General features: G+C 42.5%; 5 non-coding genes across 5 annotated transcripts; 4 read left to right on the forward strand and 1 right to left on the reverse strand.

Moving 5' to 3' along the window:
• Window positions 1–3,897: 3,897 nt before the first annotated feature.
• On the forward strand, window positions 3,898–4,011 carry LOC140287527 (U5 spliceosomal RNA). The gene has a single exon (XR_011911678.1). It is a non-coding gene; the product is annotated as a U5 spliceosomal RNA (small nuclear RNA).
• Window positions 4,012–4,319: 308 nt separating this feature from the next.
• LOC140287537 (U2 spliceosomal RNA) lies at window positions 4,320–4,503 on the forward strand. The gene has a single exon (XR_011911687.1). It is a non-coding gene; the product is annotated as a U2 spliceosomal RNA (small nuclear RNA).
• A 2,199-nt stretch (window positions 4,504–6,702) lies between these two features.
• Window positions 6,703–6,816, forward strand: LOC140287528 (U5 spliceosomal RNA). Its single transcript, XR_011911679.1, has one exon. It is a non-coding gene; the product is annotated as a U5 spliceosomal RNA (small nuclear RNA).
• Window positions 6,817–7,124: 308 nt separating this feature from the next.
• On the forward strand, window positions 7,125–7,308 carry LOC140287535 (U2 spliceosomal RNA). Its single transcript, XR_011911685.1, has one exon. It is a non-coding gene; the product is annotated as a U2 spliceosomal RNA (small nuclear RNA).
• A 1,448-nt stretch (window positions 7,309–8,756) lies between these two features.
• LOC140287531 (U5 spliceosomal RNA) lies at window positions 8,757–8,872 on the reverse strand. Its single transcript, XR_011911682.1, has one exon. It is a non-coding gene; the product is annotated as a U5 spliceosomal RNA (small nuclear RNA).
• Window positions 8,873–9,313: the final 441 nt, after the last annotated feature.

Below are 9,313 nucleotides of genomic sequence, written 5' to 3' on the forward strand. Positions count from 1 at the left end.
TTTTCACCTTTTCTTACCCGCTTTTTACCAACTATGGTCAGACATTCACACCTTCTTACAGTGGAACACCGCCGCTCCCTCTTTTGATGGTGTATGTTCGGGCTTTCGAACCTTTTCTTACCCGCTTTTTACAAACTATGGTCGGACATTAAAACCTTCTTGTAGCCGAACACATCCACTCCTGCTTTTGATGATGTATGGTTGGGCATTCGTACCTTTTCTTACCCATTTTGCAGTAATTATGGGTGGACATTCACACCTTTTTGCATTTTAACACCTCCTCTCCCGCTTATGATCATGTGCGGTTTGATATTCGAAAATTCTCTTCCATGTTTTCTAGCAATTATTGATGGACATTCAGACCTTCTTGCAGCTGAACACCTCCGCTCCAGCTGTTGATGGTGTATAGTCGGGCTTTCGAGCCTTTTCTTCCCCGATTTTTACAAATTATGGATGGACATTCAGACCTTCTTTCAGCCGAAAACCTCCGCTCCCTCTTTTGATCATACATTGTCGGGCATTCGCACCTTTTCTTACCCGCTTTTTACAATTCATGGTCGGACTTTCACACCTTTTAGTAGCGGAACAACTCTGCTCCCGCTATTGATTGTGTACAATAGGGTATTTAAAACTTTTCTTACCTGCTTTTTGCCAATTATGGTTGGACATTCACACCTTCTTACAGCGGAACACCTCCGCTCCCTCCTTTGATGGTGTATGTTCGGGCATTCGAACCTTTTCTTACCCGCTTTTTACAAACTATGGTCAGACATTCAAACCTTCTTGTAGCCGAACACATCCACTCCTGCTTTTGATGATGGTTATTCAAACCTACTTGTTGCCCGCTTTTCATTAATTATGGGTGGACATACACACCTTGTCGCAGCCAAACACCTCCGCTCCCTGTTAGGATCATGTATGGTTGGGCATTCGTACCTTTTCTTACCCATTTTGCAGTAATTATGGGTGGACATTCACACCTTCTTGCATTTGAACACCTCCTCTCCCGCTTATGATCATGTGCGGTTTGATATTCGAAAATTCTCTTCCATGTTTTCTAGCAATTATTGATGGACATTCAGACCTTCTTGCAGTTGAACACATCCGCTCCAGCTGTTGATGGTGTATAGTCGGGCTTTCGAGCCTTTTCTTCCCAGATTTTTACAAAATATGGATGGACATTCAGACCTTGTTTCAGCCGAAAACCTCCGCTCCCTCTTTTGATCATACATTGTCGGGCATTCGCACCTTTTCTTACCCGCTTTTTACAAACCATGGTCGGACTTTCACACCTTTTAGTAGCGGAACAACTCTGCTCCCGCTATTGATTGTGTACAATCGGGTATTTTAACCTTTTCTTACCTGCTTTTTGCCAACTATGGTCGGACATTCACACCTTCTTACAGCGGAACACCTCCGCTCCCTCCTTTGATGGTGTATGTTCGGGCATTCGAACCTTTTCTTACCCGCTTTTTACAAACTATGGTCAGACATTCACACCTTCTTGCAGCCGAACACTTCCGCTCTACCTTTTAGTGTTCTATGGGGTATTCACACCTTTTTTTTCACCGCATTTTATAGATTATGGTTGTAAATTCTCACCCACTCTTATCCGAAGACCTCTCCTCCTGCTTTGGTTAATATATAGTCGGGCATTCGAACCTTTTCTTACCCGCTTTTTACAAATTGTGGTCGAACATTCACACCTACTTGCAGCCGAACACCTCCGCTCCCGCTTTTGATGGTGTATAGTCGGGCTTTCGAGCCTTTTCTTCCCCGGTTTTTACAAATTATGGTTGGACATTCAGACCTTGCAGCCGAAAACCTCCGCTCCCTCTTTTGATCATACATTGTCAGGCATTCGCACCTACTTGCAGCCGAATACTTCCGCTCCACCTTTTAGTGATGTATGGTTGGCATTTGGCACCTTTTCTTACCCTTTCTTACCCTACTGATTGCTTAAGATTAAGTTGTTTTTTCTCAAACTACAACATTTTTTTAATTGTTGAAACTTGATTTGAAGTGGATAAATAAGGAGGACAAACAGTTTTAAGTCAGGCTGATAGAAGGAATTAATTTTATAGCAAAATCTGTATTTCGTCATATGTCGAGAGATGCTTATTGCTGAAGAAGTTCTTTCTCATTCTACAAAGTACAACGTTGTTTATCGTTGAAACTTGATTAGACATGAATAAATATGAAGGACAAAGCAGTCTTAACTTGGTTAGAGTTAAGGAATTCGTTTTATAGGAGAATCCGAATTCGTGCATAACTCGTAAAATAGAGCTTATTTTCGGATTCCTGAAGAATGAGTCTGGTTCTTTCTCATAATACAAAGTTTGTTGTTTATTGTTGAAACTTCATCAGAAGTGAAGAAATAAATGAATGCCTATCAACAAATGTGGGATCTAAACTCTAGTGCTTCCTCTAAAATAATTTCCTTTCTCAATTCAGAAATGTGTGTGTGTAAGTCACAACACCCGTGACACCAAAATGGCTTTCTTTTCTCTCTTTTCTCTACACTCTGCACTGTGAGCACACACACCAAATCAGAAAGGCTTTTTTCTCTCTTTTCTACATTATGGACTGTGGGGACACAAAACCGCTCTCTCTTTTTTTTTTTGATTGTGTGCCAGGGCGTTGTCTCACGTATTAGATTATGCTTACGATACGAATGGGTTTATCAGTCACATCAGAATCCATACATACTGATCCTCCCGTAATAAAATGGTCGGATCTTATCAAACACACTTTGTTTCTTGTGACAATCAAGTCAGCGAAACAGCGTATACACGTCAAGACACTGAATCAAGTTTGCCACAAGAACTCATAAGTTTGGCAGTATTGCTCTGCCGTCAGCAATCATACACCCATTTTATTTTCGTGAGACATGTGCAGGCACCTGTTCATCTACTGTTCTATCACTATGAATTAGTTTATCTATTATCAATAAGGATACTTCTACAACTACTATCAAAGTATGTCCAGACTTCTTATGTTGTCAGTTGTTATATATATGAATAAGTGGGTAGCTACTGACAAGCATTAAGCATGTCACACAGCCCAAACATATAACATTTCAGGACACACCACACAGTTAACAACCACAGTGAAGTGTCAAAGCCCAAACATGTAACATTCAACAGGACACTTACACAACACATTCAAATCAAACAGTCAGACAACATACAAGAACATATACCCCAGCCGGCATTGCTCCCTGCCTATTTTCCTACAGCTCACTATGTGTGCGCACACCTTTATTCACAAACTCTTCAACTTATACTCTTTTACCAAAGCTGCTACAGCTCGATTGGCCGAATACCCTTAGATCCTATTTCGGTGAATTTGACATCTGCCTTACATGTAACAGATTAGCGGTTTAGCAGTTTTAATTTAGTTCGAGTGAAGGAATTCATTTTATCGCAAAATCCGAAATTGTGAAGAACTCATGAAAGTAAGCTTATTCTCGGATTCCTGAAACTTTAGATTTGCTCTTTCTTTTACTGCAAAGTACAACGTTGTTTTTTTTTTTATTAAATCTTTCTAGACATGGTAAATATGAAGGACAAAGCAGTTTTAACATAGTTTGAGTGAAGGAATTCATTTTACAGATAAAATCCCAAGAGTCTGCTGAGAAAAGAGAGTGAATGCGAAGTAGGCTTTAACACGGCTCTGGGAGCGAGCCGAGTGTGGGCTAACCGGGAGAATTGCTTGAAAGAAACGCGACACCGAATGAGCGGTCAGAACAAAGCCTCAATACGGTGTTCCCGTGGTGTTTTTGTTGCTGCCTTGTCGATTGCACAGGGGCAAGCGTTTCAACCAAGCAACGCTCACCATGGGGAAGGTGGCTATGGCAACTAGCCTGATGCCCTGCTCCCGCAGTGACGGATAATCGTACTCTGGTTTCTCTTCATAACATACAAGTCTTTCGCCTTTTACTAAAGACTTTCGTGGAGAGCAGCACTAATGAGTTGTTTCTATTTTTGGCAGGCTTTACCTTTGCGGGTGAAGCCCTTTCTGTCTCTGCAAAATAAATTTTGTTACTGTGCAGAGTTACTTCTCTGAGTAGAGTCGCCTTACTTGTTGCGATTGTGCCGATGTTCGAAGCTGGAGTGCAAAGTTTTTGCTTGAATGGTGCTTGCTGGAGCATGCGGGAGTGCAAAGTTATACCATTTAAAAGGGCTGAAGAGTGCTCAGTGCAGCGGGTGGGCGGAGGTGCAACGTGACACTCTGGCCACCTATGGCCATAAAAAGAACACTGCTACAAGTGCGCATTGTGCCAGCAAGGGCCCTCGGACCTGAAACAGTGGACAGTTATCGCTTCTCGGCCTTTTGGCTAAGATCAAGTGTAGTATCTGCTCTTATCAGTTTAATATGTCCTCTATACGAGGACTACATATTAAATGGATTTTTAAGAATAGGAGTTGAAAAAGAAGCTTGCTCCGTTCACTCCAAGCATCGACCCAGTACTGCAGTGCCGCTGGGAACGGTGCGCTCTTCTCTGCTCTTGTGAAAAAGCAAACAGCGATGCAGGATGGAAGTTTCAGGGAGCCCAAGATGAAACTTTCTTTTAATCTGCTGAGAAAAGAGAGTGAATGCGAAGTAGACTTTAACACAGCTCTGGGAGCGAGCTGAGTGTGGGCTAACCGGGAGAATTGCTTGAAAGAAACGCGACACCGAATGAGTGGTCAGAACAAAGCCTCAATACGGTGTTCCCGTGGTGTTTGTGGCTGCCTTGTCTTTTGCACAGAGTAAAAGACAAGGCAGCCATCGAATAGGGCCCGATTGTTCCTACTTGGTCAGCCGAGGAGCAAGGGGGGGGGAGCAAGCGTCTCAACCAAGCAAATCTCACCAAGTAGGAACAATCGGGCCCTATTCGATGGCTGCAACACCTGAAAGAGATATTGATGCGAGACCCGATCAAAAGCTTTTTCAAAGTCTAAATTTAAGATGACAAGCCGGGTGTTTCTGTCTCTAGCGTAATCAATGATGTCTCGAATCAGTACGAGGCTGTCGGTGAGTTGTCTCTCTGAGATGACACAAGCCTGGTCTGGGTGAATTACCTCCTCTAAAACAGAGGACATCCGTGTCGTTAAAACCTTGCTAAAAAGTTTACAGTCAAAGTTTAAAAGTGTGATGGGCCTCCAATTCTTTAGGTCAGTCTTATCATTTTTATCAGAAGTGAAGAAATAAATGAATGCCTATCAACAAATGTGGGATCTAAACTCTAGTGCTTCCTCTAAAATAATTTCCTTTCTCAATTTAGAAATGTGTGTGTGTAAGTCACAACACCCGTGACACCAAAACGGCTTTCTTTTCTCTACACTCTGCACTATGAGCACACACACCAAATCAGAAAGGCTTTTTTCTCTCTTTTCTACATTATGGACTGTGGGGACACAAAACCGCTCTCTCTTTTTTTTTTTATCGTGTGCCAGGGCGTTGTCTCACGTATTAGATTGTGCTTAAGATACGAATGGGTTTATCAGTCACATCAGAATCCATACATACTGATCCTCCCGTAATAAAATGGTCGGATCTTATCAAACACACTTTGTTTCTTGTGACAATCAAGTCAGCGAAACAGCCTATACACGTCAAGACACTGAATCAAGTTTGCCACAAGAACTCATAAGTTTGGCAGTATTGCTCTGCCGTCAGCAATCATACACCCATTTTATTTTCGTGAGACATGTGCAGGCACCTGTTCATCTACTGTTCTATCACTATGAATTAGTTTATCTATTATCAATAAGGATACTTCTACAACTACTATCAAAGTATGTCCAGACTTCTTATGTTGTCAGTTGTTATATATATGAATAAGTGGGTAGCTACTGACAAGCATTAAGCATGTCACACAGCCCAAACATATAACATTTCAGGACACACCACACAGTTAACAACCACAGTGAAGTGTCAAAGCCCAAACATGTAACATTCAACAGGACACTTACACAACACATTCAAATCAAACAGTCAGACAACATACAAGAACATATACCCCAGCCGGCATTGCTCCCTGCCTATTTTCCTACAGCTCACTATGTGTGCGCACACCTTTATTCACAAACTCTTCAACTTATACTCTTTTACCAAAGCTGCTACAGCTCGATTGGCCGAATACCCTTAGATCCTATTTCGGTGAATTTGACATCTGCCTTACATGTAACAGATTAGCGGTTTAGCAGTTTTAATTTAGTTCGAGTGAAGGAATTCATTTTATCGCAAAATCCGAAATTGTGAAGAACTCATGAAAGTAAGCTTATTCTCGGATTCCTGAAACTTTAGATTTGCTCTTTCTTTTACTGCAAAGTACAACGTTGTTTTTTTTTTTATTAAATCTTTCTAGACATGGTAAATATGAAGGACAAAGCAGTTTTAACATAGTTTGAGTGAAGGAATTCATTTTACAGATAAAATCCCAAGAGTCTGCTGAGAAAAGAGAGTGAATGCGAAGTAGGCTTTAACACGGCTCTGGGAGCGAGCCGAGTGTGGGCTAACCGGGAGAATTGCTTGAAAGAAACGCGACACCGAATGAGCGGTCAGAACAAAGCCTCAATACGGTGTTCCCGTGGTGTTTTTGTTGCTGCCTTGTCGATTGCACAGGGGCAAGCGTTTCAACCAAGCAACGTTCACCATGGGGAAGGTGGCTATGGCAACTAGCCTGATGCCCTGCTCCCGCAGTGACGGATAATCGTACTCTGGTTTCTCTTCATAACATACAAGTCTTTCGCCTTTTACTAAAGACTTTCGTGGAGAGCAGCACTAATGAGTTGTTTCTATTTTTGGCAGGCTTTACCTTTGCGGGTGAAGCCCTTTCTGTCTGTGCAAAATACATTTTGTTACTGTGCAGAGTTACTTCTCTGAGTAGAGTCGCCTTACTTGTTGCGATTGTGCCGATGTTCGAAGCTGGAGTGCAAAGTTGTTGCTTGAATGGTGCTTGCTGGAGCATGCGGGAGTGCAAAGTTATACCATTTAAAAGGGCTGAAGAGTGCTCAGTGCAGCGGGTGGGCGGAGGTGCAACGTGACACTCTGGCCACCTATGGCCATAAAAAGAACACTGCTACAAGTGCGCATTGTGCCAGCAAGGGCCCTCGGACCTGAAACAGTGGACAGTTATCGCTTCTCGGCCTTTTGGCTAAGATCAAGTGTAGTATCTGTTCTTATCAGTTTAATATGTCCTCTATACGAGGACTACATATTAAATGGATTTTTAAGAATAGGAGTTGAAAAAGAAGCTTGCTCCGTTCACTCCAAGCATCGACCCAGTACTGCCGTGCCGCTGGGAACGGTGCGCTCTTCTCTGCTCTTGTGAAAAAGCAAACAGCGATGCAGGATGGAAGTTTCAGGGAGCCCAAGATGAAACTTTCTTTTAATCTGCTGAGAAAAGAGAGTGAATGCGAAGTAGACTTTAACACAGCTCTGGGAGCGAGCTGAGTGTGGGCTAACCGGGAGAATTGCTTGAAAGAAACGCGACACCGAATGAGTGGTCAGAACAAAGCCTCAATACGGTGTTCCCGTGGTGTTTGTGGCTGCCTTGTCTTTTGCACAGAGTAAAAGACAAGGCAGCCATCGAATAGGGCCCGATTGTTCCTACTTGGTCAGCCGAGGAGCAAGGGGGGGGGAGCAAGCGTCTCAACCAAGCAAATCTCACCAAGTAGGAACAATCGGGCCCTATTCGATGGCTGCAACACCTGAAAGAGATATTGATGCGAGACCCGATCAAAAGCTTTTTCAAAGTCTAAATTTAAGATGACAAGCCGGGTGTTTCTGTCTCTAGCGTAATCAATGATGTCTCGAATCAGTACGAGGCTGTCGGTGAGTTGTCTCTCTGAGATGACACAAGCCTGGTCTGGGTGAATTACCTCCTCTAAAACAGAGGACATCCGTGTCGTTAAAACCTTGCTAAAAAGTTTACAGTCAAAGTTTAAAAGTGTGATGGGCCTCCAATTCTTTAGGTCAGTCTTATCATTTTTATCAGAAGTGAAGAAATAAATGAATGCCTATCAACAAATGTGGGATCTAAACTCTAGTGCTTCCTCTAAAATAATTTCCTTTCTCAATTTAGAAATGTGTGTGTGTAAGTCACAACACCCGTGACACCAAAACGGCTTTCTTTTCTCTACACTCTGCACTATGAGCACACACACCAAATCAGAAAGGCTTTTTTCTCTCTTTTCTACATTATGGACTGTGGGGACACAAAACCGCTCTCTCTTTTTTTTTTTATCGTGTGCCAGGGCGTTGTCTCACGTATTAGATTGTGCTTAAGATACGAATGGGTTTATCAGTCACATAAGAATCCATACATACTGATCATCCCGTAATAAAATGGTCGGATCTTATCAAACACACTTTGTTTCTTGTGACAATCAAGTCAGCGAAACAGCGTATACACGTCAAGACACTGAATCAAGTTTGCCAAAAGAACTCATAAGTTTGGCAGTATTGCTCTGCCGTCAGCAATCATACATCCATTTTATTTTCGTGAGACATGTGCAGGCACCTGTTCATCTACTGTTCTATCACTATGAATTAGTTTATCTATTATCAATAAGGATACTTCTACAACTACTCTATCAAAGTATGTCCGGACTTCTTACGTAGTCAGTTGCTATATATGAATAAGTGGGTAGCTACTGACAAGCATTAAGCATGTCACACAGCCCAAACATATAACATTTCAGGACACACCACACAGTTAACAACCACAGTGAAGCGTGTCAAAGCCCAAACATGTAACATTCAACAGGACACTTACACAACTCCCGGTAATATAATTGAAACAACTCATTAGTGCTGCTCTCCACGGAAGTCTTTAGTAAAAGGCGAAAGACTTGTATGTTATGAAGAGAAACCAGAGTACGATTATCTGTCACTGCGGGAGCAGGGCATCAGGCTAGTTGGTATAGCCACCTTCCCCATGGTGAGCTTTGCTTGGTTGAGACGCTTGCCCCCCCCCCTTGCTCCTCGGCTGACCAAGTAGGAACAATCGGGCCCTATTCGATGGCTGCCTTTTCTTTTACTCTATGCAAAAGACAAGGCAGCAACAAAAACACCACGAGAATCCCGTATTGAGGCTTTGTTCTGACCGCTCATTCGGTGTCGCGTTTCTTTCAAGCAATTCTCCCGGTTAGCCGACACTCGGCCCGCTCCCATAGCCGTGTTAAAGTCTACTTCGCATTCACTCTCTTTTCTCTGCAGACTCTTGGGATTTTATCTATAAAATGAATTCCTTCACTCAAACTATGTCAAAACTGCTTTGTCGTTCATATTTACCATGTCTAGAAAGATTTAAACAAAAAAA

Source organism: Leuresthes tenuis, unplaced genomic scaffold (genome assembly GCF_036924035.1).
Source record: "Leuresthes tenuis unplaced genomic scaffold, fLeuTen1.0.hap1 SCAF_142, whole genome shotgun sequence".
Taxonomy (NCBI): Eukaryota; Metazoa; Chordata; class Actinopteri; order Atheriniformes; family Atherinopsidae; genus Leuresthes; species Leuresthes tenuis.